The sequence below is a fragment of the Nothobranchius furzeri genome, chromosome 2 (genome assembly GCF_043380555.1).
Source record: "Nothobranchius furzeri strain GRZ-AD chromosome 2, NfurGRZ-RIMD1, whole genome shotgun sequence".
NCBI lineage: Eukaryota > Metazoa > Chordata > Actinopteri > Cyprinodontiformes > Nothobranchiidae > Nothobranchius > Nothobranchius furzeri.
The window spans coordinates 65,149,588-65,177,538 of NC_091742.1; the positions used below are offsets into that span (position 1 = coordinate 65,149,588).

At 42.9% G+C, this 27,951-nt stretch overlaps 10 non-coding genes and 22 pseudogenes across 10 annotated transcripts; all 32 read left to right on the top strand.

The window, feature by feature from the left end:
- Window positions 1–149: 149 nt before the first annotated feature.
- Window positions 150–268, top strand: LOC139066470 (5S ribosomal RNA). The gene has a single exon (XR_011519370.1). It is a non-coding gene; the product is annotated as a 5S ribosomal RNA (ribosomal RNA).
- A 371-nt stretch (window positions 269–639) lies between these two features.
- On the top strand, window positions 640–758 carry LOC139068079 (5S ribosomal RNA; annotated as a pseudogene).
- A 353-nt stretch (window positions 759–1,111) lies between these two features.
- LOC139067715 (5S ribosomal RNA) lies at window positions 1,112–1,230 on the top strand (annotated as a pseudogene).
- A 355-nt stretch (window positions 1,231–1,585) lies between these two features.
- LOC139067882 (5S ribosomal RNA) lies at window positions 1,586–1,705 on the top strand (annotated as a pseudogene).
- A 353-nt stretch (window positions 1,706–2,058) lies between these two features.
- Window positions 2,059–2,177, top strand: LOC139066448 (5S ribosomal RNA). Its single transcript, XR_011519348.1, has one exon. It is a non-coding gene; the product is annotated as a 5S ribosomal RNA (ribosomal RNA).
- A 6,214-nt stretch (window positions 2,178–8,391) lies between these two features.
- Window positions 8,392–8,510, top strand: LOC139066568 (5S ribosomal RNA). Its single transcript, XR_011519470.1, has one exon. It is a non-coding gene; the product is annotated as a 5S ribosomal RNA (ribosomal RNA).
- Window positions 8,511–8,865: 355 nt separating this feature from the next.
- Window positions 8,866–8,984, top strand: LOC139067240 (5S ribosomal RNA; annotated as a pseudogene).
- Window positions 8,985–9,337: 353 nt separating this feature from the next.
- On the top strand, window positions 9,338–9,446 carry LOC139068121 (5S ribosomal RNA; annotated as a pseudogene).
- A 355-nt stretch (window positions 9,447–9,801) lies between these two features.
- Window positions 9,802–9,920, top strand: LOC139067306 (5S ribosomal RNA; annotated as a pseudogene).
- An 843-nt stretch (window positions 9,921–10,763) lies between these two features.
- Window positions 10,764–10,882, top strand: LOC139067716 (5S ribosomal RNA; annotated as a pseudogene).
- Window positions 10,883–11,237: 355 nt separating this feature from the next.
- LOC139067777 (5S ribosomal RNA) lies at window positions 11,238–11,357 on the top strand (annotated as a pseudogene).
- Window positions 11,358–11,712: 355 nt separating this feature from the next.
- Window positions 11,713–11,831, top strand: LOC139066471 (5S ribosomal RNA). The gene has a single exon (XR_011519371.1). It is a non-coding gene; the product is annotated as a 5S ribosomal RNA (ribosomal RNA).
- Window positions 11,832–12,202: 371 nt separating this feature from the next.
- Window positions 12,203–12,321, top strand: LOC139068086 (5S ribosomal RNA; annotated as a pseudogene).
- Window positions 12,322–12,674: 353 nt separating this feature from the next.
- Window positions 12,675–12,793, top strand: LOC139066569 (5S ribosomal RNA). Its single transcript, XR_011519471.1, has one exon. It is a non-coding gene; the product is annotated as a 5S ribosomal RNA (ribosomal RNA).
- Window positions 12,794–13,148: 355 nt separating this feature from the next.
- Window positions 13,149–13,267, top strand: LOC139066717 (5S ribosomal RNA; annotated as a pseudogene).
- An 815-nt stretch (window positions 13,268–14,082) lies between these two features.
- On the top strand, window positions 14,083–14,201 carry LOC139067717 (5S ribosomal RNA; annotated as a pseudogene).
- A 355-nt stretch (window positions 14,202–14,556) lies between these two features.
- On the top strand, window positions 14,557–14,676 carry LOC139068058 (5S ribosomal RNA; annotated as a pseudogene).
- A 355-nt stretch (window positions 14,677–15,031) lies between these two features.
- Window positions 15,032–15,150, top strand: LOC139066472 (5S ribosomal RNA). The gene has a single exon (XR_011519372.1). It is a non-coding gene; the product is annotated as a 5S ribosomal RNA (ribosomal RNA).
- A 371-nt stretch (window positions 15,151–15,521) lies between these two features.
- Window positions 15,522–15,640, top strand: LOC139068087 (5S ribosomal RNA; annotated as a pseudogene).
- Window positions 15,641–15,993: 353 nt separating this feature from the next.
- On the top strand, window positions 15,994–16,112 carry LOC139067718 (5S ribosomal RNA; annotated as a pseudogene).
- A 355-nt stretch (window positions 16,113–16,467) lies between these two features.
- LOC139067883 (5S ribosomal RNA) lies at window positions 16,468–16,587 on the top strand (annotated as a pseudogene).
- Window positions 16,588–16,940: 353 nt separating this feature from the next.
- LOC139066449 (5S ribosomal RNA) lies at window positions 16,941–17,059 on the top strand. The gene has a single exon (XR_011519349.1). It is a non-coding gene; the product is annotated as a 5S ribosomal RNA (ribosomal RNA).
- A 6,216-nt stretch (window positions 17,060–23,275) lies between these two features.
- LOC139066570 (5S ribosomal RNA) lies at window positions 23,276–23,394 on the top strand. Its single transcript, XR_011519472.1, has one exon. It is a non-coding gene; the product is annotated as a 5S ribosomal RNA (ribosomal RNA).
- A 355-nt stretch (window positions 23,395–23,749) lies between these two features.
- On the top strand, window positions 23,750–23,868 carry LOC139066718 (5S ribosomal RNA; annotated as a pseudogene).
- A 353-nt stretch (window positions 23,869–24,221) lies between these two features.
- On the top strand, window positions 24,222–24,340 carry LOC139068124 (5S ribosomal RNA; annotated as a pseudogene).
- Window positions 24,341–24,695: 355 nt separating this feature from the next.
- Window positions 24,696–24,814, top strand: LOC139067470 (5S ribosomal RNA; annotated as a pseudogene).
- Window positions 24,815–25,168: 354 nt separating this feature from the next.
- LOC139066894 (5S ribosomal RNA) lies at window positions 25,169–25,287 on the top strand (annotated as a pseudogene).
- Window positions 25,288–25,640: 353 nt separating this feature from the next.
- LOC139068341 (5S ribosomal RNA) lies at window positions 25,641–25,759 on the top strand. Its single transcript, XR_011519940.1, has one exon. It is a non-coding gene; the product is annotated as a 5S ribosomal RNA (ribosomal RNA).
- Window positions 25,760–26,112: 353 nt separating this feature from the next.
- On the top strand, window positions 26,113–26,231 carry LOC139068359 (5S ribosomal RNA). Its single transcript, XR_011519959.1, has one exon. It is a non-coding gene; the product is annotated as a 5S ribosomal RNA (ribosomal RNA).
- A 355-nt stretch (window positions 26,232–26,586) lies between these two features.
- Window positions 26,587–26,705, top strand: LOC139066719 (5S ribosomal RNA; annotated as a pseudogene).
- Window positions 26,706–27,058: 353 nt separating this feature from the next.
- Window positions 27,059–27,177, top strand: LOC139068060 (5S ribosomal RNA; annotated as a pseudogene).
- Window positions 27,178–27,532: 355 nt separating this feature from the next.
- LOC139067366 (5S ribosomal RNA) lies at window positions 27,533–27,651 on the top strand (annotated as a pseudogene).
- Window positions 27,652–27,951: the final 300 nt, after the last annotated feature.

The window sequence follows — 27,951 nt, forward strand, 5'->3', positions numbered from 1 at the left end:
TCTAAAGAAGAGCAACAATGATGAAGACAAATGTTTAACTTAGCCTTTTACCTCTATGTGCAAGAATCTAGTCTTTGCAGTGGGCGACACAATCATACCTTGACAAATACACAAGGGATTTTTCAGAGATTTTTCAAGGTTTTTCCTTCGCTTACAGCCATACCACCCTGAAAAAGCCCGATCCCCTCTGATCTCGGAATCAATCCAGGGTTGGGCCTGGTCAGTACCTGTATGGGAGACCTCTTGGGAATACCAGGTGCTGTAAGCTTTTTCACTAATTTGTTATAAAATACAGTTTTTTTCACTTCACCACATCTTTGAACAGCTTCGTCATTGAATAATTTTAAAGCCAGGAATAATTTTAAAGCCAGGTGTTCCACACGAACTGCACACACTTGTTGGTAATAAACCTCCTTTGATTTGTCCCTAGTAATAATGTCTCAGTGCTGGCATTTTAGAGACAAGAAATGGGGTGGGAGACGATTGTTACTCGGAAAAAGAGCAAAAGTGATGAAGACAACTGTTTAACTTAGCCTTTTACCTCCATATGCAAGAATCTAGTCTTTGCAATGGGCGACACAATCATACTTTGACATATACACAAGGGATTTTTCAGAGATTTTTCAAGGTGTTTTCTTCACTTACGGCCATACCACCCTGAAAAAGTCCAATCCAGTCTGATCTCGGAAGCGATCCAGGGTTGGGCCTGGTCAGTACCTGTATGGGAGACCTCTTGGGATTACCAGGTGCTGTAAGCTTTTTCACTAATTTGTTATAAAATACAGTTTTTTTCACTTCACCACATCTTTGAACAGCTTCGTCATTGAATAATTTTAAAGCCAGGTGTTCCACACGAACTGCACACACTTGTTGGTAATAAACCTCCTTTGATTTGTCCCTAGCAATAATGTCTCAGTGCTGGCATTTTAGAGACAAGAAATGGGGTGGGAGACGATTGTTACTCGGAAAAAGAGCAAAAGTGATGAAGACAACTGTTTAACTTAGACTTTTACCTCCATATGCAAGAATCTAGTCTTTCCAATGGGCGACACAATCATACTTTGACATATACACAAGGGATTTTTCAGAGATTTTTCAAGGTGTGTCCTTCACTTACGGCCATACCACCCTGAAAAAGCCCGATCCAGTCTGATCTCGGAAGCAATCCAGGGTTGGGCCTGGTCAGTACCTGTATGGGAGACCTCTTGGGATTACCAGGTGCTGTAAGCTTTTTCACTAATTTGTTATAAAATACAGTTTTTTTCACTTCACCACAGCTTTGAACAGCTTCGTCATTGAATAATTTTAAAGCCAGGTGTTCCACACGAACTGCACACACTTGTTGGTAATAAACCTCCTTTGATTTGTCCCTAGCAATAATGTCTCAGTGCTGGCATTTTAGAGACAAGAAATGGGGCGGGAGCCAATTGTTAGAGTCTAAAGAAGAGCAACAATGATGAAGACAACTGTTTAACTTAGCCTTTTACCTCTATATGCAAGAATCTAGCATTTGCAGTGGGCGACACAATCAAACCTTGACAAATACAAAAGGGAATTTTCAGAGATTTTTCAAGGTTTTTCCTTCGCTTACGGCCATACCACCCTGACAAAACCCCGATCCCGTCTGATCTCGGAAGCAATCCAGGGTTGGGTCTGGTCAGTACCTATATGGGAGACCTCTTGGGAATACCAGGTGCTGTAAAATTTTTCACTAATTTGTTATAAAATACAGTTTTTTTCACTTCACCACTGCTTTGAACAGCTTCGTCATTGAATAATTTTAAAGCCAGGTGTTCCACACGAACTGCACACACTTGTTGGTAATAAACCTACTTTGATTTGTCCCTAGCAATAATGTCTCAGTGCTGGCATTTTAGACACAAGAAATGGGGTGGGAGCCGATTGTTACTCGAAAAAAGAGCAACAGTGATGAAGACAACTGTTTAACTTAGCCTTTTACCTCCATATGCAAGAATCTAGTCTTTGCAGTGGGCGACACAATCATACTTTGACATATACACAAGGGATTTTTCAGAGATTTTTCAAGATGTGTCCTTCGCTTACGGCCATACCACCCTGAAAATGCCCGATCCCGTCTGATCTCGGAAGCAATCTAGGGTTGGGCCTGGTCAGTACCTGTATGGGAGACCTCTTGGGAATACCAGGTGCTGTAAGCTTTTTCACTAATTTGTTATAAAATACAGTTTTTTTTTCACTTCACCACATCTTTGAACAGCTTCGTCATTGAATAATTTTAAAGCCAGGTGTTTCACACGAACTGCACACACTTGTTGGTAATAAACCTCCTTTGATTTGTCCCTAGTGTAACGGAATCAAAGTGATGTAACTAACCAAAGTTGTATTTTAATACACTGTTAGTAGTTCACTTTTATAAACAGAAGAATAGGCTGTTTTTATCATCAGGGAGTTTAATTAAACACTCTGTATTGACTTTGAGACAATAAAAGAGAGAGAGAGGGGATCGTTTGAGAATCTTTAATTTCTGAATTATAAATTCTAAACAATCTACCAGGACTACTCTGTGATGGATGAGAATGGATTCGGATGTTGTGTTGGTGCGTGTGTGTGTGTGTGTGGGTCTGGTTCAGATTCTCTAGGATGACGTAATCGAATCTGGTCGTCTTTGTTATGACTAGATATCACGAGGCTTATAAAGTGATGACATGAGCCGCTATTTTGCCGTGTACGTACCCAGTGGGGTCTCCCAAGTAGATCAGGAATTGCCAGGTCTGGAAACCTCGGATGTACGATGGAGCTGTCGGTGCAGCGGTCACAACGTTTCAAAACCCGTCTGCAGGGTCGGCCCGGTACGATTCAGCAGCGTCAGCAGTTGCTCTTATTTTGAAAGGACGTCATCTGGTTGTTAAACGACGAAAATCTCCCGTTTCACAGTTCTTAGTTTAAAGAAAACGCATCCGGCCAGGCTGCGCTTGTCTTTAGGATGATGGTGAACAGAACTGAAGTCAAGATGGAACTGCCTTAAAATGGCGTTGCCTTGTTTTATATCTCTGACTTGTTGATAAGTTTCAGTAAAGTAGATTGGACACTTGAAGTCAACACCAGATTCTCCTGCGGCAGCCGAAAGCTCTGATTGGTTGGAACAATGTGTCATGCGTTTCTATGGAGATGAGGATCAGTATGTCTGCACCGTAGTCCTGGTTTCATTAAACATAATTCATGACATATTTATTTCACAGATCATTCACTTGATTATTGTTGATCAACATCTGTTTTGCTTAATAATTTTAATCACAAATAAAGTACTTTGATTAGGTAAAGCTTCTTCTTCTCCTTCGGACTCTTCTCCTGGAATGTAAACAGTCTGAGGAACAACCCGACCTTGGTTTTTCTACACGGTGTTATTGTGCCCAGGGGCCAGCTGTATGGAGTTGAAAACCATGAACTTCATAACCTTACATATCCCCCCTTTTCAAGGTCAATGTGGTCCTTCAAGAGACCACTTGGTCGTTGAACAAACCCAAGTTATGAAGAATCTCGACAACAGAACCGGATGCGATCCCAAGGGAACAGCCGTCTGTGGTGAGGCACGAACCCCACGCCGGAGAACAGTCTCGCACACTCCTCAGGAAGAACACAAGTCAGTAGGTTATTAATTATTCCCCATGGAAGTCATAAACGAAGCAACAGCAACGTCATATCCTCACGGGCAATAAAGCAAAGCAGGAGCAAATCTTGAACGTATCCACGAACAGGGTAGTATTCCAATTAAAAATCGATTGTTGTATCCGCAGGCAGGGCAATATTCCAAATAAAAATTGAATTATGTAAGAGTACTTATCGTAATCCACAAAAAGGGAAGAGCGGGTGACAGTAATCCCAACGAATGAGGTGTCCCAGCAGTCACGCCGGAACCACAGTCGTCCAAGGCCAACGAGCCGGAGCACCCTCAGGAGTAGTCGATGCAGATGACGAGTCACGGATCCACCTCCAGGAAGCAGGATCCTCACAAGCTCAGCAGAGGAGAGAGAGCACAGTGTAGGCACTTCAATGTAGACACGACAAAAGTGCATTTCATGTCATCAAAGAAATAAAAATAATAAAAACCTAACTCTATGAGTGCCTTTTGTACTATGTGTTAGTTTTAAGTGTAATTACCCATTAAGTGAAGAAATGGATGCAGCCCTGACTGTGTAAGATGCAAAAAGGGATGATGCGAGAAGCAGAAAAATGAAAGAAACCCTAACTGGTATCAGTGAATCCTCACTGTAAATACTCGTGTCAGGACAGGGGCGAAATTGGTTATTGCCCAGTAGGATAAATCACAGAATTGATAATCACAAACACAATTTACACTGTTAAAATCAACTGGTCAAAGGTACTATAAAAAAATTAGAAATGTAAATCAGCACTAAAATGTAAATCAGTGGTTAGTAATCATGTTCATGTTAATGTACCCCTAAGGAATTGTGATTAGTAAAGATTAAAAAAAACAAAATTTTGGACAACAGTACTATGTGGCCTAACCCACTCACTGTTACCTGGCCTTTTACCTGACTCCAGGAGCCCACAGCACGTCCGTCTCAACACACCTTAAGTCTGCACGTGACGTATAACAGGAAAGACAACCATGTACACTCACAAACAAACAAATTTGTGTAATCAGAGATAGAAATCTGTGGAACCAACGGGACGCGTTTATCACCCCCCTTTTGAAGTCGGTGGATTGTTGTTGTTGGTGTCGGCCAAATCTGTGGGACCCTTGTGCAGTTTGATATGGTCCCTGTGTACCCATTTGTAGACGGGCGCCTTGTTTTTGTCGGCGATCTTGATCTGATACACGACCGGTGAGATCTTATCTGTAATCAGGTATGGACCCGACCATCTGGGCAGAAGTTTCTTAGCCAGCTTCCCCGAGGTCGCATTATTGTTACCCGATTCGGGAGCGAAAATGTAGTACCAGGCCTGGTCACCTACATCGAGTTCGGAATGTGAGGCTTTCTTATCGTAATAAGTTTTTCTGCCTTCAGCTGACTTTCCCAGAGATGCCTGTGCGAACGAGAATGCTGCAAGCAGGTGAGTTCGCAGGTTCTGGTCGTAGAAGTGGTCTATGAACTTCTCAATCTGTAACAGAAGTTCCGGGGGTCTACCCGGTGGCTTCGAGAGTGGTGGTGAGGTCGAAATCGCGTCCCCCCGCGAAAGACATGCCACCGAAGGGCGTCCGCCTGTGTCAGGCCACGGTTTGTACGGCTTTGGCTCCCGCACACGTGCAAACAGTCGTCCGGACGCACCGCTGATTCTAGCGTCAAGGCGTTGAAGACAGTCCAACCCTAAGAGCATGGGCATCGGCATCTCCTCGGCGATGTACACGAGGTGTTTAAAGGACATGCCTCCTATCGAGATGTTGACCTCAGTCGTCGCAGCCGCGGGCGAGGGAGCGCCATAGAACTCGTCAAAATCCTTTGGGCCCGAAATGAGTGTGGGGGGTGAGATGTCCTCCCCCCTTTGTTCGCACATGCTGCTGTAAAGAGCTCCGCTGATGAGCGAGATGTCCGCTCCTGTGTCTAATAATGCGACACAGCGATGTCTCTGATTAACAGTGACCTCCACTGCGGGCCTATTAGATCCCTTTCTCACGAACAGAGGTGCAAGCAAAATTTTCTCAGTGACGGCGGTGGTAGTAGTGGTACTGCGGTCGGCATCTGCGGGTTCATCGCCTAACATCGCCACGGATGGAACGACCGCTGAGGTGTCGTCGCTTTCCTTAGAGGTGTTGTTGTTTTCCTGTGAATCAGAACCTGTGAAAACATCAACCTGCAGCATTTCAGTCTCATTTTGTGGCTTCTCAGGCAAACCCGGACCTGCAGCCCGTGTCGCCTGAGAATCACGCATGAATTGTTTGACGTCCTCGCCGTCTTTCTGAAGAGCGCAAATCATGTTCATCATGTTAGTCATCATGGGAAGGAAAGTGTTTTGAATCGCCGCCTGAAGTTGGGCTTGAAATTGCATCGCTACCTCTGAGTCCATTTTCCAAAATAGTAAATAGTCTTTTTTATTTTATTTATTAATTTACCCTTCTAATTAGATGTTCACTTAGAGAAAAAAAAAAACCTTACCTGTAGATTTTTTAAAGAATTAGTTACAGGGAAGCTTGGCTGGTGAATGAATATTTTGGGCAAAATTGTTCAATAATGCCAAAAAATATCATTGTCATTTGACCTGCCCAAGATGGTGGGTCGAGCTACGTGTCGGGCACCTAAGATGGCGGACCGCCGCGCATGCGTCATCCGACACCCGACCTGGATCCCCGTAGCAATCACACGATTCTGAACACTGGAGCGTGTTTCAGAACCGCCGCTAACGTTACCTTAAAGTACTCCGTACCGGAAGGTTTTGCGGAATAAAGGATGCAGTTCCGCTGCGTCGGAACGGCTAGAAAGCTCCGCGGGACGCGTTCCCGAGCCTTCACACCGAGAGTGGCTAGTTAGCTCGTCGGCTAATGCTAGCGAACGCCCTGTAGCGATCAGGGTCTCAAAATTGCCTCGATCAACCAACGTGCCTCTCGCTCCGTGATTGAAAGGGTCTTAATAGTGTACGCAATCTGGATTCAGTACCGCTCTGCGGGTGTTCTCGGCTGACAGCGTTTACCGAGCAGTCAAGCAACGGCAGGTGCTAACGAGAATTCCGACTACGAACAGCGCGAATCCTGCGCTCATCGAACGGAAATAAATTTCCGACGGAGTCTTCTGTCTCCGATTACACAAATGGACGCACACAGTGTCACAAACACCACGACAAACAATAAACAGACGGTTCCAATGCAATTAAACAGGAGAAATGTTTACCCTTAGATGTAGGCCTCAAAATGGCCACCAGCACACGTCAGCACTTAAGGTGTTTTGATGAAACAGCGCCTCCCGTTGGAGGGTGATGAATGTGCACCCCCCTTTCTAAGAGCTGACTGAGGAAGCGCTCGCCTTTTTCTTATTCTCTAACACACAGACACAGATAATCCCAAAATGTCTCAAAGTCGGCACAAAATGTAACAAACTGTGCAGATATCAAGCTAGGCTCGCCATATTATGTAACGGAATCAAAGTGATGTAACTAACCAAAGTTGTATTTTAATACACTGTTAGTAGTTCACTTTTATAAACAGAAGAATAGGCTGTTTTTATCATCAGGGAGTTTAATTAAACACTCTGTATTGACTTTGAGACAATAAAAGAGAGAGAGAGGGGATCGTTTGAGAATCTTTAATTTCTGAATTATAAATTCTAAACAATCTACCAGGACTACTCTGTGATGGATGAGAATGGATTCGGATGTTGTGTTGGTGCGTGTGTGTGTGTGTGTGGGTCTGGTTCAGATTCTCTAGGATGACGTAATCGAATCTGGTCGTCTTTGTTATGACTAGATATCACGAGGCTTATAAAGTGATGACATGAGCCGCTATTTTGCCGTGTACGTACCCAGTGGGGTCTTCCAAGTAGATCAGGAATTGCCAGGTCTGGAAACCTCGGATGTACGATGGAGCTGTCGGTGCAGCGGTCACAACGTTTCAAAACCCGTTCAGAGGGTCGGCCCGGTACGATTCAGCAGCGTCAGCAGTTGCTCTTATTTTGAAAGGATGTCGTCTGGTTGTTAAACGACGAAAATCTCCCGTTTCACAGTTCTTAGTTTAAAGAAAACGCATCCGGCCAGGCTGCGCTTGTCTTTAGGATGATGGTGAACAGAACTGAAGTCAAGATGGAACTGCCTTAAAATGGCGTTGCCTTGTTTTATATCTCTGACTTGTTGATAAGTTTCAGTAAAGTAGATTGGACACTTGAAGTCAACACCAGATTCTCCTGCGGCAGCCGAAAGCTCTGATTGGTTGGAACAATGTGTCATGCGTTTCTATGGAGATGAGGATCAGTATGTCTGCACCGTAGTCCTGGTTTCATTAAACATAATTCATGACATATTTATTTCACAGATCATTCACTTGATTATTGTTGATCAACATCTGTTTTGCTTAATAATTTTAATCACAAATAAAGTACTTTGATTAGGTAAAGCTTCTTCTTCTCCTTCGGACTCTTCTCCTGGAATGTAAACAGTCTGAGGAACAACCCGACCTTGGTTTTTCTACACGGTGTTATTGTGCCCAGGGGCCAGCTGTATGGAGTTGAAAACCATGAACTTCATAACCTTACACTAGCAATAATGTCTCAGCGCTGGCATTTTAGAGACAAGAAATGGGGTGGGAGCCGATTGTTACTCGAAAAAAGAGCAACAGTGATGAAGACAACTGTTTAACTTAGCCTTTTACCTCCATATGCAATAATCTAGTCTTTGCAGTGGGCGACACAATCATACTTTGACATATACACAAGTGATTTTTCCGAGATTTTTCAAGCTGTGTCATTCGCTTACGGCCATACCACCCTGAAAAAGCCCGGTCCCATCTGATCTCGGAAGCAATCCAGGGTTGGGCCTGGTCAGTACCTGTATGGGAGACCTCTTGGGAATACCAGGTGCTGTAAGCTTTCTCAGTAATTTGTTATAAAATACAGTTTTTTTCAATTCACCACAGCTTTGAACAGCTTCGTCATTGAATAATTTTAAAGCCAGGTGTTCCACACGAACTGCACACACTTGTTGGTAATAAACCTCCTTTGATTTGTCCCTAGCAATAATGTCTCAGTGCTGGCATTTTAGAGACAAGAAATGGGGTGGGAGCCAGTTGTTAGAGTCTAAAGAAGAGCAACAATGATGAAGACAAATGTTTAACTTAGCCATTTACCTCTATGTGCAAGAATCTAGTCTTTGCAGTGGGCGACACAATCATACCTTGACAAATACACAAGGGATTTTTCAGAGATTTTCCAAGGTTTTTCCTTCACTTACAGCCATACCACCCTGAAAAAGCCCGATCCCCTCTGATCTCGGAATCAATCCAGGTTTGGGCCTGGTCAGTACCTGTATGGGAGACCTCTTGGGAATACCAGGTGCTGTAAGCTTTTTCACTAATTTGTTATAAAATACAGTTTTTTTCACTTCACCACATCTTGGAACAGCTTCGTCATTGAATAATTTTAAAGCCAGGTGTTCCACACGAACTGCACACACTTGTTGGTAATAAACCTCCTTTGATTTGTCCCTAGCAATAATGTCTCAGTGCTGGCATTTTAGAGACAAGAAATGGGGTGGGAGCCGATTGCTACTCGAAAAAAGAGCAACAGTGATGAAGACAACTGTTTAACTTAGCCTTTTACCTCCATATGCAAGAATCTAGTCTTTGCAGTGGGCGACACAATCATACTTTGACATATACACAAGGGATTTTTCAGAGATTTTTCAAGCTGTGTCCTTCGCTTACGGCCATACCAGCCTCAAAAAGCCCGATCTCGGAAGCAATCCAGGTTTGGGCCTGGTCAGTACCTGTATGGGAGACCTCTTGGGAATACCAGGTGCTGTAAGCTTTTTCACTAATTTGTTATAAAATACAGTTTTTTTCACTTCACCACAGCTTTGAACAGCTTCGTCATTGAATAATTTTAAAGCCAGGTGTTCCACACGAACTGCACTTACTTGTTGGTAATAAACCTCCTTTGATTTGTCCCTAGCAATAATGTCTCAGTGCTGGCATTTTAGAGACAAGAAATGGGGTGGGAGCCAATTGTTAGAGTCTAAAGAAGAGCAACAATGATGAAGACAAATGTTTAACTTAGCCTTTTACCTCTATGTGCAAGAATCTAGTCTTTGCAGTGGGCGACACAATCATACCTTGACAAATACACAAGGGATTTTTCAGAGATTTTTCAAGGTTTTTCCTTCGCATACAGACATACCACCCTGAAAAAGCCCGATCCCCTCTGATCTCGGAATCAATCCAGGGTTGGGCCTGGTCAGTACCTGTATGGGAGACCTCTTGGGAATTCCAGGTGCTGTAAGCTTTTTCACTAATTTGTTATAAAATACAGTTTTTTTCACTTCACCACATCTTTGAACAGCTTCGTCATTGAATAATTTTAAAGCCAGGAATAATTTTAAAGCCAGGTGTTCCACACGAACTGCACACACTTGTTGGTAATAAACCTCCTTTGATTTGTCCCTAGTAATAATGTCTCAGTGCTGGCATTTTAGAGACAAGAAATGGGGTGGGAGACGATTGTTACTCGGAAAAAGAGCAAAAGTGATGAAGACAACTGTTTAACTTAGCCTTTTACCTCCATATGCAAGAATCTAGTCTTTGCAATGGGCGACACAATCATACTTTGACATTTACACAAGGGATTTTTCAGAGATTTTTCAAGGTGTTCTCTTCACTTACGGCCATACCACCCTGAAAAAGTCCAATCCATTCTGATCTCGGAAGCAATCCAGGGTTGGGCCTGGTCAGTACCTGTATGGGAGACTTCTTGGGATTACCATGTGCTGTAAGCTTTTTCACTAATTTGTTATAAAATACAGTTTTTTTCACTTCACCACATCTTTGAACAGCTTCGTCATTGAATAATTTTAAAGCCAGGTGTTCCACACGAACTGCACACACTTGTTGGTAATAAACCTCCTTTGATTTGTCCCTAGCAATAATGTCTCAGTGCTGGCATTTTAGAGACAAGAAATGGGGTGGGAGACGATTGTTACTCGGAAAAAGAGCAAAAGTGATGAAGACAACTGTTTAACTTAGACTTTTACCTCCATATGCAAGAATCTAGTCTTTGCAATGGGCGACACAATCATACTTTGACATATACACAAGGGATTTTTCAGAGATTTTTCAAGGTGTGTCCTTCACTTACGGCCATACCACCCTGAAAAAGCCCGATCCAGTCTGATCTCGGAAGCAATCCAGGGTTGGGCCTGGTCAGTACCTGTATGGGAGACCTCTTGGGATTACCAGGTGCTGTAAGCTTTTTCACTAATTTGTTATAAAATACAGTTTTTTTCACTTCACCACAGCTTTGAACAGCTTCGTCATTGAATAATTTTAAAGCCAGGTGTTCCACACGAACTGCACACACTTGTTGGTAATAAACCTCCTTTGATTTGTCCCTAGCAATAATGTCTCAGTGCTGGCATTTTAGACACAAGAAATGGGGCGGGAGCCAATTGTTAGAGTCTAAAGAAGAGCAACAATGATGAAGACAACTGTTTAACTTAGCCTTTTACCTCTATATGCAAGAATCTAGCATTTGCAGTGGGCGACACAATCAAACCTTGACAAATACAAAAGGGAATTTTCAGAGATTTTTCAAGGTTTTTCCTTCGCTTACGGCCATACCACCCTGACAAAACCCCGATCCCGTCTGATCTCGGAAGCAATCCAGGTTTGGGCCTGGTCAGTAACTGTATGGGAGACCTCTTGGGAATACCAGGTGCTGTAAGCTTTTTCACTAATTTGTTATAAAATACAGTTTTTTTCACTTCACCACAGCTTTGAACAGCTTCGTCATTGAATAATTTTAAAGCCAGGTGTTCCACACGAACTGCACTTACTTGTTGGTAATAAACCTCCTTTGATTTGTCCCTAGCAATAATGTCTCAGTGCTGGCATTTTAGAGACAAGAAATGGGGTGGGAGCCAATTGTTAGAGTCTAAAGAAGAGCAACAATGATGAAGACAAATGTTTAACTTAGCCTTTTACCTCTATGTGCAAGAATCTAGTCTTTGCAGTGGGCGACACAATCATACCTTGACAAATACACAAGGGATTTTTCAGAGATTTTTCAAGGTTTTTCCTTCGCTTACAGCCATACCACCCTGAAAAAGCCCGATCCCCTCTGATCTCGGAATCAATCCAGGGTTGGGCCTGGTCAGTACCTGTATGGGAGACCTCTTGGGAATACCAGGTGCTGTAAGCTTTTTCACTAATTTGTTATAAAATACAGTTTTTTTCACTTCACCACATCTTTGAACAGCTTCGTCATTGAATAATTTTAAAGCCAGGAATAATTTTAAAGCCAGGTGTTCCACACGAACTGCACACACTTGTTGGTAATAAACCTCCTTTGATTTGTCCCTAGTAATAATGTCTCAGTGCTGGCATTTTAGAGACAAGAAATGGGGTGGGAGACGATTGTTACTCGGAAAAAGAGCAAAAGTGATGAAGACAACTGTTTAACTTAGCCTTTTACCTCCATATGCAAGAATCTAGTCTTTGCAATGGGCGACACAATCATACTTTGACATATACACAAGGGATTTTTCAGAGATTTTTCAAGGTGTTTTCTTCACTTACGGCCATACCACCCTGAAAAAGTCCAATCCAGTCTGATCTCGGAAGCAATCCAGGGTTGGGCCTGGTCAGTACCTGTATGGGAGACCTCTTGGGATTACCAGGTGCTGTAAGCTTTTTCACTAATTTGTTATAAAATACAGTTTTTTTCACTTCACCACATCTTTGAACAGCTTCGTCATTGAATAATTTTAAAGCCAGGTGTTCCACACGAACTGCACACACTTGTTGGTAATAAACCTCCTTTGATTTGTCCCTAGCAATAATGTCTCAGTGCTGGCATTTTAGAGACAAGAAATGGGGTGGGAGACGATTGTTACTCGGAAAAAGAGCAAAAGTGATGAAGACAACTGTTTAACTTAGACTTTTACCTCCATATGCAAGAATCTAGTCTTTGCAATGGGCGACACAATCATACTTTGACATATACACAAGGGATTTTTCAGAGATTTTTCAAGCTGTGTCATTCGCTTACGGCCATACCACCCTGAAAAAGCCCGGTCCCATCTGATCTCGGAAGCAATCCAGGGTTGGGCCTGGTCAGTACCTGTATGGGAGACCTCTTGGGAATACCAGGTGCTGTAAGCTTTCTCAGTAATTTGTTATAAAATACAGTTTTTTTCAATTCACCACAGCTTTGAACAGCTTCGTCATTGAATAATTTTAAAGCCAGGTGTTCCACACGAACTGCACACACTTGTTGGTAATAAACCTCCTTTGATTTGTCCCTAGCAATAATGTCTCAGTGCTGGCATTTTAGAGACAAGAAATGGGGTGGGAGCCAGTTGTTAGAGTCTAAAGAAGAGCAACAATGATGAAGACAAATGTTTAACTTAGCCATTTACCTCTATGTGCAAGAATCTAGTCTTTGTAGTGGGCGACACAATCATACCTTGACAAATACACAAGGGATTTTTCAGAGATTTTCCAAGGTTTTTCCTTCACTTACAGCCATACCACCCTGAAAAAGCCCGATCCCCTCTGATCTCGGAATCAATCCAGGGTTGGGCCTGGTCAGTACCTGTATGGGAGACCTCTTGGGAATACCAGGTGCTGTAAGCTTTTTCACTAATTTGTTATAAAATACAGTTTTTTTCACTTCACCACATCTTGGAACAGCTTCGTCATTGAATAATTTTAAAGCCAGGTGTTCCACACGAACTGCACACACTTGTTGGTAATAAACCTCCTTTGATTTGTCCCTAGCAATAATGTCTCAGTGCTGGCATTTTAGAGACAAGAAATGGGGTGGGAGCCGATTGCTACTCGAAAAAAGAGCAACAGTGATGAAGACAACTGTTTAACTTAGCCTTTTACCTCCATATGCAAGAATCTAGTCTTTGCAGTGGGCGACACAATCATACTTTGACATATACACAAGGGATTTTTCAGAGATTTTTCATGCTGTGTCCTTCGCTTACGGCCATACCAGCCTCAAAAAGCCCGATCTCGGAAGCAATCCAGGTTTGGGCCTGGTCAGTACCTGTATGGGAGACTTCTTGGGATTACCATGTGCTGTAAGCTTTTTCACTAATTTGTTATAAAATACTGTTTTTTTCACTTCACCACATCTTTGAACAGCTTCGTCATTGAATAATTTTAAAGCCAGGTGTTCCACACGAACTGCACACACTTGTTGGTAATAAACCTCCTTTGATTTGTCCCTAGCAATAATGTCTCAGTGCTGGCATTTTAGAGACAAGAAATGGGGTGGGAGACGATTGTTACTCGAAAAAAGAGCAAAAGTGATGAAGACAACTGTTTAACTTAGACTTTTACCTCCATATGCAAGAATCTAGTCTTTGCAATGGGCGACACAATCATACTTTGACATATACACAAGGGATTTTTCAGAGATTTTTCAAGGTGTGTCCTTCACTTACGGCCATACCACCCTGAAAAAGCCCGATCCAGTCTGATCTCGGAAGCAATCCAGGGTTGGGCCTGGTCAGTACCTGTATGGGAGACCTCTTGGGATTACCAGGTGCTGTAAGCTTTTTCACTAATTTGTTATAAAATACAGTTTTTTTCACTTCACCACAGCTTTGAACAGCTTCGTCATTGAATAATTTTAAAGCCAGGTGTTCCACACGAACTGCACACACTTGTTGGTAATAAACCTCCTTTGATTTGTCCCTAGCAATAATGTCTCAGTGCTGGCATTTTAGACACAAGAAATGGGGCGGGAGCCAATTGTTAGAGTCTAAAGAAGAGCAACAATGATGAAGACAACTGTTTAACTTAGCCTTTTACCTCTATATGCAAGAATCTAGCATTTGCAGTGGGCGACACAATCAAACCTTGACAAATACAAAAGGGAATTTTCAGAGATTTTTCAAGGTTTTTCCTTCGCTTACGGCCATACCACCCTGACAAAACCCCGATCCTGTCTGATCTCGGAAGCAATCCAGGTTTGGACCTGGTCAGTAACTGTATGGGAGACCTCTTGGGAATACCAGGTGCTGTAAGCTTTTTCACTAATTTGTTATAAAATACAGTTTTTTTCACTTCACCACAGCTTTGAACAGCTTCGTCATTGAATAATTTTAAAGCCAGGTGTTCCACACGAACTGCACTTACTTGTTGGTAATAAACCTCCTTTGATTTGTCCCTAGCAATAATGTCTCAGTGCTGGCATTTTAGAGACAAGAAATGGGGTGGGAGCCAATTGTTAGAGTCTAAAGAAGAGCAACAATGATGAAGACAAATGTTTAACTTAGCCTTTTACCTCTATGTGCAAGAATCTAGTCTTTGCAGTGGGCGACACAATCATACCTTGACAAATACACAAGGGATTTTTCAGAGATTTTTCAAGGTTTTTCCTTCGCTTACAGCCATACCACCCTGAAAAAGCCCGATCCCCTCTGATCTCGGAATCAATCCAGGGTTGGGCCTGGTCAGTACCTGTATGGGAGACCTCTTGGGAATACCAGGTGCTGTAAGCTTTTTCACTAATTTGTTATAAAATACAGTTTTTTTCACTTCACCACATCTTTGAACAGCTTCGTCATTGAATAATTTTAAAGCCAGGAATAATTTTAAAGCCAGGTGTTCCACACGAACTGCACACACTTGTTGGTAATAAACCTCCTTTGATTTGTCCCTAGTAATAATGTCTCAGTGCTGGCATTTTAGAGACAAGAAATGGGGTGGGAGACGATTGTTACTCGGAAAAAGAGCAAAAGTGATGAAGACAACTGTTTAACTTAGCCTTTTACCTCCATATGCAAGAATCTAGTCTTTGCAATGGGCGACACAATCATACTTTGACATATACACAAGGGATTTTTCAGAGATTTTTCAAGGTGTTTTCTTCACTTACGGCCATACCACCCTGAAAAAGTCCAATCCAGTCTGATCTCGGAAGCAATCCAGGGTTGGGCCTGGTCAGTACCTGTATGGGAGACCTCTTGGGATTACCAGGTGCTGTAAGCTTTTTCACTAATTTGTTATAAAATACAGTTTTTTTCACTTCACCACATCTTTGAACAGCTTCGTCATTGAATAATTTTAAAGCCAGGTGTTCCACACGAACTGCACACACTTGTTGGTAATAAACCTCCTTTGATTTGTCCCTAGCAATAATGTCTCAGTGCTGGCATTTTAGAGACAAGAAATGGGGTGGGAGACGATTGTTACTCGGAAAAAGAGCAAAAGTGATGAAGACAACTGTTTAACTTAGACTTTTACCTCCATATGCAAGAATCTAGTCTTTGCAATGGGCGACACAATCATACTTTGACATATACACAAGGGATTTTTCAGAGATTTTTCAAGGTGTGTCCTTCACTTACGGCCATACCACCCTGAAAAAGCCCGATCCAGTCTGATCTCGGAAGCAATCCAGGGTTGGGCCTGGTCAGTACCTGTATGGGAGACCTCTTGGGATTACCAGGTGCTGTAAGCTTTTTCACTAATTTGTTATAAAATACAGTTTTTTTCACTTCACCACAGCTTTGAACAGCTTTGTCATTGAATAATTTTAAAGCCAGGTGTTCCACACGAACTGCACACACTTGTTGGTAATAAACCTCCTTTGATTTGTCCCTAGCAATAATGTCTCAGTGCTGGCATTTTAGAGACAAGAAATGGGGCGGGAGCCAATTGTTAGAGTCTAAAGAAGAGCAACAATGATGAAGACAACTGTTTAACTTAGCCTTTTACCTCTATATGCAAGAATCTAGCATTTGCAGTGGGCGACACAATCAAACCTTGACAAATACAAAAGGGAATTTTCAGAGATTTTTCAAGGTTTTTCCTTCGCTTACGGCCATACCACCCTGACAAAACCCCGATCCCGTCTGATCTCGGAAGCAATCCAGGGTTGGGTCTGGTCAGTACCTATATGGGAGACCTCTTGGGAATACCAGGTGCTGTAAAATTTTTCACTAATTTGTTATAAAATACAGTTTTTTTCACTTCACCACTGCTTTGAACAGCTTCGTCATTGAATAATTTTAAAGCCAGGTGTTCCACACGAACTGCACACACTTGTTGGTAATAAACCTACTTTGATTTGTCCCTAGCAATAATGTCTCAGTGCTGGCATTTTAGACACAAGAAATGGGGTGGGAGCCGATTGTTACTCGAAAAAAGAGCAACAGTGATGAAGACAACTGTTTAACTTAGCCTTTTACCTCCATATGCAAGAATCTAGTCTTTGCAGTGGGCGACACAATCATACTTTGACATATACACAAGGGATTTTTCAGAGATTTTTCAAGATGTGTCCTTCGCTTACGGCCATACCACCCTGAAAATGCCCGATCCCGTCTGATCTCGGAAGCAATCTAGGGTTGGGCCTGGTCAGTACCTGTATGGGAGACCTCTTGGGAATACCAGGTGCTGTAAGCTTTTTCACTAATTTGTTATAAAATACAGTTTTTTTTTTCACTTCACCACATCTTTGAACAGCTTCGTCATTGAATAATTTTAAAGCCAGGTGTTTCACACGAACTGCACACACTTGTTGGTAATAAACCTCCTTTGATTTGTCCCTAGTGTAACGGAATCAAAGTGATGTAACTAACCAAAGTTGTATTTTAATACACTGTTAGTAGTTCATTTTTATAAACAGAAGAATAGGCTGTTTTTATCATCAGGGAGTTTAATTAAACACTCTGTATTGACTTTGAGACAATAAAAGAGAGAGAGAGGGGATCGTTTGAGAATCTTTAATTTCTGAATTATAAATTCTAAACAATCTACCAGGACTACTCTGTGATGGATGAGAATGGATTCGGATGTTGTGTTGGTGCGTGTGTGTGTGTGTGTGGGTCTGGTTCAGATTCTCTAGGATGACGTAATCGAATCTGGTCGTCTTTGTTATGACTAGATATCACGAGGCTTATAAAGTGATGACATGAGCCGCTATTTTGCCGTGTACGTACCCAGTGGGGTCTCCCAAGTAGATCAGGAATTGCCAGGTCTGGAAACCTCGGATGTACGATGGAGCTGTCGGTGCAGCGGTCACAACGTTTCAAAACCCGTCTGCAGGGTCGGCCCGGTACGATTCAGCAGCGTCAGCAGTTGCTCTTATTTTGAAAGGACGTCGTCTGGTTGTTAAACGACGAAAATCTCCCGTTTCACAGTTCTTAGTTTAAAGAAAACGCATCCGGCCAGGCTGCGCTTGTCTTTAGGATGATGGTGAACAGAACTGAAGTCAAGATGGAACTGCCTTAAAATGGCGTTGCCTTGTTTTATATCTCTGACTTGTTGATAAGTTTCAGTAAAGTAGATTGGACACTTGAAGTCAACACCAGATTCTCCTGCGGCAGCCTAAAGCTCTGATTGGTTGGAACAATGTGTCATGCGTTTCTATGGAGATGAGGATCAGTATGTCTGCACCGTAGTCCTGGTTTCATTAAACATAATTCATGACATATTTATTTCACAGATCATTCACTTGATTATTGTTGATCAACATCTGTTTTGCTTAATAATTTTAATCACAAATAAAGTACTTTGATTAGGTAAAGCTTCTTCTTCTCCTTCGGACTCTTCTCCTGGAATGTAAACAGTCTGAGGAACAACCCGACCTTGGTTTTTCTACACGGTGTTATTGTGCCCAGGGGCCAGCTGTATGGAGTTGAAAACCATGAACTTCATAACCTTACATATCCCCCCTTTTCAAGGTCAATGTGGTCCTTCAAGAGACCACTTGGTCATTGAACAAACCCAAGTTATGAAGAATCTCGACAACAGAACCGGATGCGATCCCAAGGGAACAGCCGTCTGTGGTGAGGCACGAACCCCACGCCGGAGAACAGTCTCGCACACTCCTCAGGAAGAACACAAGTCAGTAGGTTATTAATTATTCCCCATGGAAGTCATAAACGAAGCAACAGCAACGTCATATCCTCACGGGCAATAAAGCAAAGCAGGAGCAAATCTTGAACGTATCCACGAACAGGGTAGTATTCCAATTAAAAATCGATTGTTGTATCCGCAGGCAGGGCAATATTCCAAATAAAAATTGAATTATGTAAGAGTACTTATCGTAATCCACAAAAAGGGAAGAGCGGGTGACAGTAATCCCAACGAATGAGGTGTCCCAGCAGTCACGCCGGAACCACAGTCGTCCAAGGCCAACGAGCCGGAGCACCCTCAGGAGTAGTCGATGCAGATGACGAGTCACGGATCCACCTCCAGGAAGCAGGATCCTCACAAGCTCAGCAGAGGAGAGAGAGCACAGTGTAGGCACTTCAATGTAGACACGACAAAAGTGCATTTCATGTCATCAAAGAAATAAAAATAATAAAAACCTAACTCTATGAGTGCCTTTTGTACTATGTGTTAGTTTTAAGTGTAATTACCCATTAAGTGAAGAAATGGATGCAGCCCTGACTGTGTAAGATGCAAAAAGGGATGATGCGAGAAGCAGAAAAATGAAAGAAACCCTAACTGGTATCAGTGAATCCTCACTGTAAATACTCGTGTCAGGACAGGGGCGAAATTGGTTATTGCCCAGTAGGATAAATCACAGAATTGATAATCACAAACACAATTTACACTGTTAAAATCAACTGGTCAAAGGTACTATAAAAAAAATTAGAAATGTAAATCAGCACTAAAATGTAAATCAGTGGTTAGTAATCATGTTCATGTTAATGTACCCCTAAGGAATTGTGATTAGTAAAGATTAAAAAAAAACAAAATTTTGGACAACAGTACTAAGTGGCCTAACCCACTCACTGTTACCTGGCCTTTTACCTGACTCCAGGAGCCCACAGCACGTCCGTCTCAACACACCTTAAGTCTGCACGTGACGTATAACAGGAAAGACAACCATGTACACTCACAAACAAACAAATTTGTGTAATCAGAGATAGAAATCTGTGGAACCAACGGGACGCGTTTATCACCCCCCTTTTGAAGTCGGTGGATTGTTGTTGTTGGTGTCGGCCAAATCTGTGGGACCCTTGTGCAGTTTGATATGGTCCCTGTGTACCCATTTGTAGACGGGCGCCTTGTTTTTGTCGGCGATCTTGATCTGATACACGACCGGTGAGATCTTATCTGTAATCAGGTATGGACCCGACCATCTGGGCAGAAGTTTCTTAGCCAGCTTCCCCGAGGTCGCATTATTGTTACCCGATTCGGGAGCGAAAATGTAGTACCAGGCCTGGTCACCTACATCGAGTTCGGAATGTGAGGCTTTCTTATCGTAATAAGTTTTTCTGCCTTCAGCTGACTTTCCCAGAGATGCCTGTGCGAACGAGAATGCTGCAAGCAGGTGAGTTCGCAGGTTCTGGTCGTAGAAGTGGTCTATGAACTTCTCAATCTGTAACAGAAGTTCCGGGGGTCTACCCGGTGGCTTCGAGAGTGGTGGTGAGGTCGAAATCGCGTCCCCCCGCGAAAGACATGCCACCGAAGGGCGTCCGCCTGTGTCAGGCCACGGTTTGTACGGCTTTGGCTCCCGCACACGTGCAAACAGTCGTCCGGACGCACCGCTGATTCTAGCGTCAAGGCGTTGAAGACAGTCCAACCCTAAGAGCATGGGCATCGGCATCTCCTCGGCGATGTACACGAGGTGTTTAAAGGACATGCCTCCTATCGAGATGTTGACCTCAGTCGTCGCAGCCGCGGGCGAGGGAGCGCCATAGAACTCGTCAAAATCCTTTGGGCCCGAAATGAGTGTGGGGGGTGAGATGTCCTCCCCCCTTTGTTCGCACATGCTGCTGTAAAGAGCTCCGCTGATGAGCGAGATGTCCGCTCCTGTGTCTAATAATGCGACACAGCGATGTCTCTGATTAACAGTGACCTCCACTGCGGGCCTATTAGATCCCTTTCTCATGAACAGAGGTGCAAGCAAAATTTTCTCAGTGACGGCGGTGGTAGTAGTGGTACTGCGGTCGGCATCTGCGGGTTCATCGCCTAACATCGCCACGGATGGAACGACCGGTGAGGTGTCGTCGCTTTCCTTAGAGGTGTTGTTGTTTTCCTGTGAATCAGAACCTGTGAAAACATCAACCTGCAGCATTTCAGTCTCATTTTGTGGCTTCTCAGGCAAACCCGGACCTGCAGCCCGTGTCGCCTGAGAATCACGCATGAATTGTTTGACGTCCTCGCCGTCTTTCTGAAGAGCGCAAATCATGTTCATCATGTTAGTCATCATGGGAAGGAAAGTGTTTTGAATAGCCGCCTGAAGTTGGGCTTGAAATTGCATCGCTACCTCTGAGTCCATTTTCCAAAATAGTAAATAGTCTTTTTTATTTTATTTATTAATTTACCCTTCTAATTAGATGTTCACTTAGAGAAAAAAAAAACCTTACCTGTAGATTTTTTAAAGAATTAGTTACAGGGAAGCTTGGCTGGTGAATGAATATTTTGGGCAAAATTGTTCAATAATGCCAAAAAATATCATTGTCATTTGACCTGCCCAAGATGGCGGGTCGAGCTACGTGTCGGGCACCTAAGATGGCGGACCGCCGCGCATGCGTCGTCCGACACCCGACCTGGATCCCCGTAGCAATCACACGATTCTGAACACTGGAGCGTGTTTCAGAACCGCCGCTAACGTTACCTTAAAGTACTCCGTACCGGAAGGTTTTGCAGAATAAAGGATGCAGTTCCGCTGCGTCGGAACGGCTAGAAAGCTCCGCGGGACGCGTTCCCGAGCCTTCACACCGAGAGTGTCTAGTTAGCTCGTCGGCTAATGCTAGCGAACGCCCTGTAGCGATCAGGGTCTCAAAATTGCCTCGATCAACCAACGTGCCTCTCGCTCCGTGATTGAAAGGGTCTTAATAGTGTACGCAATCTGGATTCAGTACCGCTCTGCGGGTGTTCTCGGCTGACAGCGTTTACCGAGCAGTCAAGCAACGGCAGGTGCTAACGAGAATTCCGACTACGAACAGCGCGAATCCTGCGCTCATCGAACGGAAATAAATTTCCGACGGAGTCTTCTGTCTCCGATTACACAAATGGACGCACACAGTGTCACAAACACCACGACAAACAATAAACAGACGGTTCCAATGCAATTAAACAGGAGAAATGTTTACCCTTAGATGTAGGCCTCAAAATGGCCACCAGCACACGTCAGCACTTAAGGTGTTTTGATGAAACAGCGCCTCCCGTTGGAGGGTGATGAATGTGCACCCCCCTTTCTAAGAGCTGACTGAGGAAGCGCTCGCCTTTTTCTTATTCTCTAACACACAGACACAGATAATCCCAAAATGTCTCAAAGTCGGCACAAAATGTAACAAACTGTGCAGATATCAAGCTAGGCTCGCCATATTATGTAACGGAATCAAAGTGATGTAACTAACCAAAGTTGTATTTTAATACACTGTTAGTAGTTCACTTTTATAAACAGAAGAATAGGCTGTTTTTATCATCAGGGAGTTTAATTAAACACTCTGTATTGACTTTGAGACAATAAAAGAGAGAGAGAGGGGATCGTTTGAGAATCTTTAATTTCTGAATTATAAATTCTAAACAATCTACCAGGACTACTCTGTGATGGATGAGAATGGATTCGGATGTTGTGTTGGTGCGTGTGTGTGTGTGTGTGGGTCTGGTTCAGATTCTCTAGGATGACGTAATCGAATCTGGTCGTCTTTGTTATGACTAGATATCACGAGGCTTATAAAGTGATGACATGAGCCGCTATTTTGCCGTGTACGTACCCAGTGGGGTCTTCCAAGTAGATCAGGAATTGCCAGGTCTGGAAACCTCGGATGTACGATGGAGCTGTCGGTGCAGCGGTCACAACGTTTCAAAACCCGTTCAGAGGGTCGGCCCGGTACGATTCAGCAGCGTCAGCAGTTGCTCTTATTTTGAAAGGATGTCGTCTGGTTGTTAAACGACGAAAATCTCCCGTTTCACAGTTCTTAGTTTAAAGAAAACGCATCCGGCCAGGCTGCGCTTGTCTTTAGGATGATGGTGAACAGAACTGAAGTCAAGATGGAACTGCCTTAAAATGGCGTTGCCTTGTTTTATATCTCTGACTTGTTGATAAGTTTCAGTAAAGTAGATTGGACACTTGAAGTCAACACCAGATTCTCCTGCGGCAGCCGAAAGCTCTGATTGGTTGGAACAATGTGTCATGCGTTTCTATGGAGATGAGGATCAGTATGTCTGCACCGTAGTCCTGGTTTCATTAAACATAATTCATGACATATTTATTTCACAGATCATTCACTTGATTATTGTTGATCAACATCTGTTTTGCTTAATAATTTTAATCACAAATAAAGTACTTTGATTAGGTAAAGCTTCTTCTTCTCCTTCGGACTCTTCTCCTGGAATGTAAACAGTCTGAGGAACAACCCGACCTTGGTTTTTCTACACGGTGTTATTGTGCCCAGGGGCCAGCTGTATGGAGTTGAAAACCATGAACTTCATAACCTTACACTAGCAATAATGTCTCAGCGCTGGCATTTTAGAGACAAGAAATGGGGTGGGAGCCGATTGTTACTCGAAAAAAGAGCAACAGTGATGAAGACAACTGTTTAACTTAGCCTTTTACCTCCATATGCAATAATCTAGTCTTTGCAGTGGGCGACACAATCATACTTTGACATATACACAAGTGATTTTTCCGAGATTTTTCAAGCTGTGTCATTCGCTTACGGCCATACCACCCTGAAAAAGCCCGGTCCCATCTGATCTCGGAAGCAATCCAGGGTTGGGCCTGGTCAGTACCTGTATGGGAGACCTCTTGGGAATACCAGGTGCTGTAAGCTTTCTCAGTAATTTGTTATAAAATACAGTTTTTTTCAATTCACCACAGCTTTGAACAGCTTCGTCATTGAATAATTTTAAAGCCAGGTGTTCCACACGAACTGCACACACTTGTTGGTAATAAACCTCCTTTGATTTGTCCCTAGCAATAATGTCTCAGTGCTGGCATTTTAGAGACAAGAAATGGGGTGGGAGCCAGTTGTTAGAGTCTAAAGAAGAGCAACAATGATGAAGACAAATGTTTAACTTAGCCATTTACCTCTATGTGCAAGAATCTAGTCTTTGCAGTGGGCGACACAATCATACCTTGACAAATACACAAGGGATTTTTCAGAGATTTTCCAAGGTTTTTCCTTCACTTACAGCCATACCACCCTGAAAAAGCCCGATCCCCTCTGATCTCGGAATCAATCCAGGGTTGGGCCTGGTCAGTACCTGTATGGGAGACCTCTTGGGAATACCAGGTGCTGTAAGCTTTTTCACTAATTTGTTATAAAATACAGTTTTTTTCACTTCACCACATCTTTGAACAGCTTCGTCATTGAATAATTTTAAAGCCAGGTGTTCCCCACGAACTGCACACACTTGTTGGTAATAAACCTCCTTTGATTTGTCCCTAGCAACAATGTCTCAGTGCTGGCATTTTAGAGACAAGAAATGGGGTGGGAGCCGATTGTTACTCGAAAAAAGAGCAACAGTGATGAAGACAACTGTTTAACTTAGCCTTTTACCTCCATATGCAAGAATCTAGTCTTTGCAGTGGGCGACACAATCATACTTTGACATATACACAAGGGACTTTTCAGAGATTTTTCAAGGTGTGTCCTTCGCTTATGGCCATACCACCATGAAAAAGCCTGATCCCGTCTGATCTCGGAAGCAATCCAGGTTTGGGCCTGGTCAGTACCTGTATGGGAGGCCTCTTGGGATTACCAGGTGCTGTAAACTTTTTCACTAATTTGTTATAAAATACAGTTTTTTTCACTTCACCACATCTTTGAACAGCTTCGTCATTGAATAATTTTAAAGCCAGGTGTTCCACACGAACTGCACACACTTGTTGGTAATAAACCTCCTTTGATTTGTCCCTAGCAATAATGTCTCAGTGCTGGCATTTTAGAGACAAGAAATGGGGTGGGAGCCAATTGTTAGAGTCTAAAGAAGAGCAACAATGATGAAGACAACTGTTTAACTTAGCCTTTTACCTCTATATGCAAGAATCTAGTCTTTGCAGTGGGCGACACAATCATACCTTGACAAATACACAAGGGATTTTTCAGAGATTTTTCAAGGGTTTTCCTTCGCTTACAGCCATACCACCCTGAAAAAGCCCGATCCCCTCTGATCTCGGAATCAATCCAAGTTTGGGCCTGGTCAGTACCTGTATGGGAGACCTTTTGGGAATACCAGGTGCTGTAAGCTTTTTCACTAATTTGTTATAAAATACAGTTTTTTTCACTTCACCGCATCTTTGAACAGCTTCGTCATTGAATAATTTTAAAGCCAGGTGTTCCACACGAACTGCACACACTTGTTGGTAATAAACCTCCTTTGATTTGTCCCTAGCAATAATGTCTCAGTGCTGGCATTTTAGAGACAAGAAATGGGGTGGGAGCCGATTGTTACTCGAAAAAAGAGCAACAGTGATGAAGACAACTGTTTAACTTAGCCTTTTACCTCTATGTGCAAGAATCTAGTCTTTGCAGTGGGCGACACAATCATACCTTGACAAATACACAAGGGATTTTTCAGAGATTTTTTGAGAGTGTGTCATTCGCTTACGGCCATACCACCCTGAAAAAGCCCGATCCCGTCTGATCTCGGAAGCAATCCAGGCTTGGGCCTGGTGAGTACCTGTATGGGAGACCTCTTGGGAATACCAGGTGCTGTAAGCTTTTTCACTAATTTGTTATAAAATACAGTTTTATTCACTTCACCACATCTTTGAACAGCTTCGTCATTGAATAATTTTAAAGCCAGGTGTTCCACACGAACTGCACACACTTGTTGGTAATAAACCTACTTTGATTTGTCCCTAGCAATAATGTCTCAGTGCTGGCATTTTAGACACATGAAATGGGGTGGGAGCCGATTGTTACTCGAAAAAAGAGCAACAGTGATGAAGACAACTGTTTAACTTAGCCTTTTACCTCCATATGCAAGAATCTAGTCTTTGCAGTGGGCGACACAATCATACTTTGACATATACACAAGGGATTTTTCATAGATTTTTCAAGATGTGTCCTTCGCTTACGGCCATACCACCCTGAAAATGCCCGATCCCGTCTGATCTCGGAAGCAATCCAGGGTTGGGCCTGGTCAGTACCTGTATGGGAGACCTCTTGGGAATACCAGGTGCTGTAAGCTTTTTCACTAATTTGTTATAAAATACAGTTTTTTTCACTTCACCACATCTTTGAACAGCTTCGTCATTGAATAATTTTAAAGCCAGGTGTTTCACACGAACTGCACACACTTGTTGGTAATAAACCTCCTTTGATTTGTCCCTAGCAATAATGTCTCAGCGCTGGCATTTTAGAGACAAGAAATGGGGTGGGAGCCGATTGTTACTCGAAAAAAGAGCAACAGTGATGAAGACAACTGTTTAACTTAGCCTTTTACCTCCATATGCAAGAATCTAGTCTTTGCAGTGGGCGACACAATCATACTTTGACATATACACAAGTGATTTTTCCGAGATTTTTCAAGGTGTGTCATTCGCTTACGGCCATACCACCCTGAAAAAGCCCGATCCCATCTGATCTCGGAAGCAATCCAGGGTTGGGCCTGGTCAGTACCTGTATGGGAGACCTCTTGGGAATACCAGGTGCTGTAAGCTTTCTCAGTAATTTGTTATAAAATACAGTTTTTTTCACTTCACCACAGCTTTGAACAGCTTCGTCATTGAATAATTTTAAAGCCAGGTGTTCCACACGAACTGCACACACTTGTTGGTAATAAACGTCCTTTGATTTGTCCCTAGCAATAATGTCTCAGTGCTGGCATTTTAGAGACAAGAAATGGGGTGGGAGCCAGTTGTTAGAGTCTAAAGAAGAGCAACAATGATGAAGACAAATGTTTAACTTAGCCATTTACCTCTATGTGCAAGAATCTAGTCTTTGCAGTGGGCGACACAATCATACCTTGACAAATACACAAGGGATTTTTCTGAGATTTTTCAAGGTTTTTCTTTCACTTACAGCCATACCACCCTGAAAAAGCCCGATCCCCTCTGATCTCGGAATCAATCCAGGGTTGGGCCTGGTCAGTACCTGTATGGGAGACCTCTTGGGAATACCAGGTGCTGTAAGCTTTTTCACTAATTTGTTATAAAATACAGTTTTTTTCACTTCACCACATCTTTGAACAGCTTCGTCATTGAATAATTTTAAAGCCAGGTGTTCCCCACGAACTGCACACACTTGTTGGTAATAAACCTCCTTTGATTTGTCCCTAGCAACAATGTCTCAGTGCTGGCATTTTAGAGACAAGAAATGGGGTGGGAGCCGATTGTTACTCGAAAAAAGAGCAACAGTGATGAAGACAACTGTTTAACTTAGCCTTTTACCTCCATATGCAAGAATCTAGTCTTTGCAGTGGGCGACACAATCAAACTTTGACATATACACAAGGGACTTTTCAGAGATTTTTCAAGGTGTGTCCTTCGCTTACGGCCATACCACCATGAATAAGCCTGATCCCGTCTGATCTCGGAAGCAATCCAGGTTTGGGCCTGGTCAGTACCTGTATGGGAGACCTCTTGGGATTACCAGGTGCTGTAAACTTTTTCACTAATTTGTTATAAAATACAGTTTTTTTCACTTCACCACATATTTGAACAGCTTCGTCATTGAATAATTTTAAAGCCAGGTGTTCCACACGAACTGCACACACTTGTTGGTAATAAACCTCCTTTGATTTGTCCCTAGCAATAATGTCTCAGTGCTGGCATTTTAGAGACAAGAAATGGGGTGGGAGCCAATTGTTAGAGTCTAAAGAAGAGCAACAATGATGAAGACAACTGTTTAACTTAGCCTTTTACCTCTATATGCAAGAATCTAGTCTTTGCAGTGGGCGACACAATCATACCTTGACAAATACACAAGGGATTTTTCAGAGATTTTTCAAGGGTTTTCCTTCGCTTACAGCCATACCACCCTGAAAAAGCCCCATCCCCTCTGATCTCGGAATCAATCCAGGGTTGGGCCTGGTCAGTACCTGTATGGGAGACCTTTTGGGAATACCAGGTGCTGTAAGCTTTTTCACTAATTTGTTATAAAATACAGTTTTTTTCACTTCACCGCATCTTTGAACAGCTTCGTCATTGAATAATTTTAAAGCCAGGTGTTCCATACGAACTGCACACACTTGTTGGTAATAAACCTCCTTTGATTTGTCCCTAGCAATAATGTCTCAGTGCTGGCATTTTAGAGACAAGAAATGGGGTGGGAGCCGATTGTTACTCGAAAAAAGAGCAACAGTGATGAAGACAACTGTTTAACTTAGCCTTTTACCTCCATATGCAAGAATCTAGTCTTTGCAGTGGGCGACACAATCAT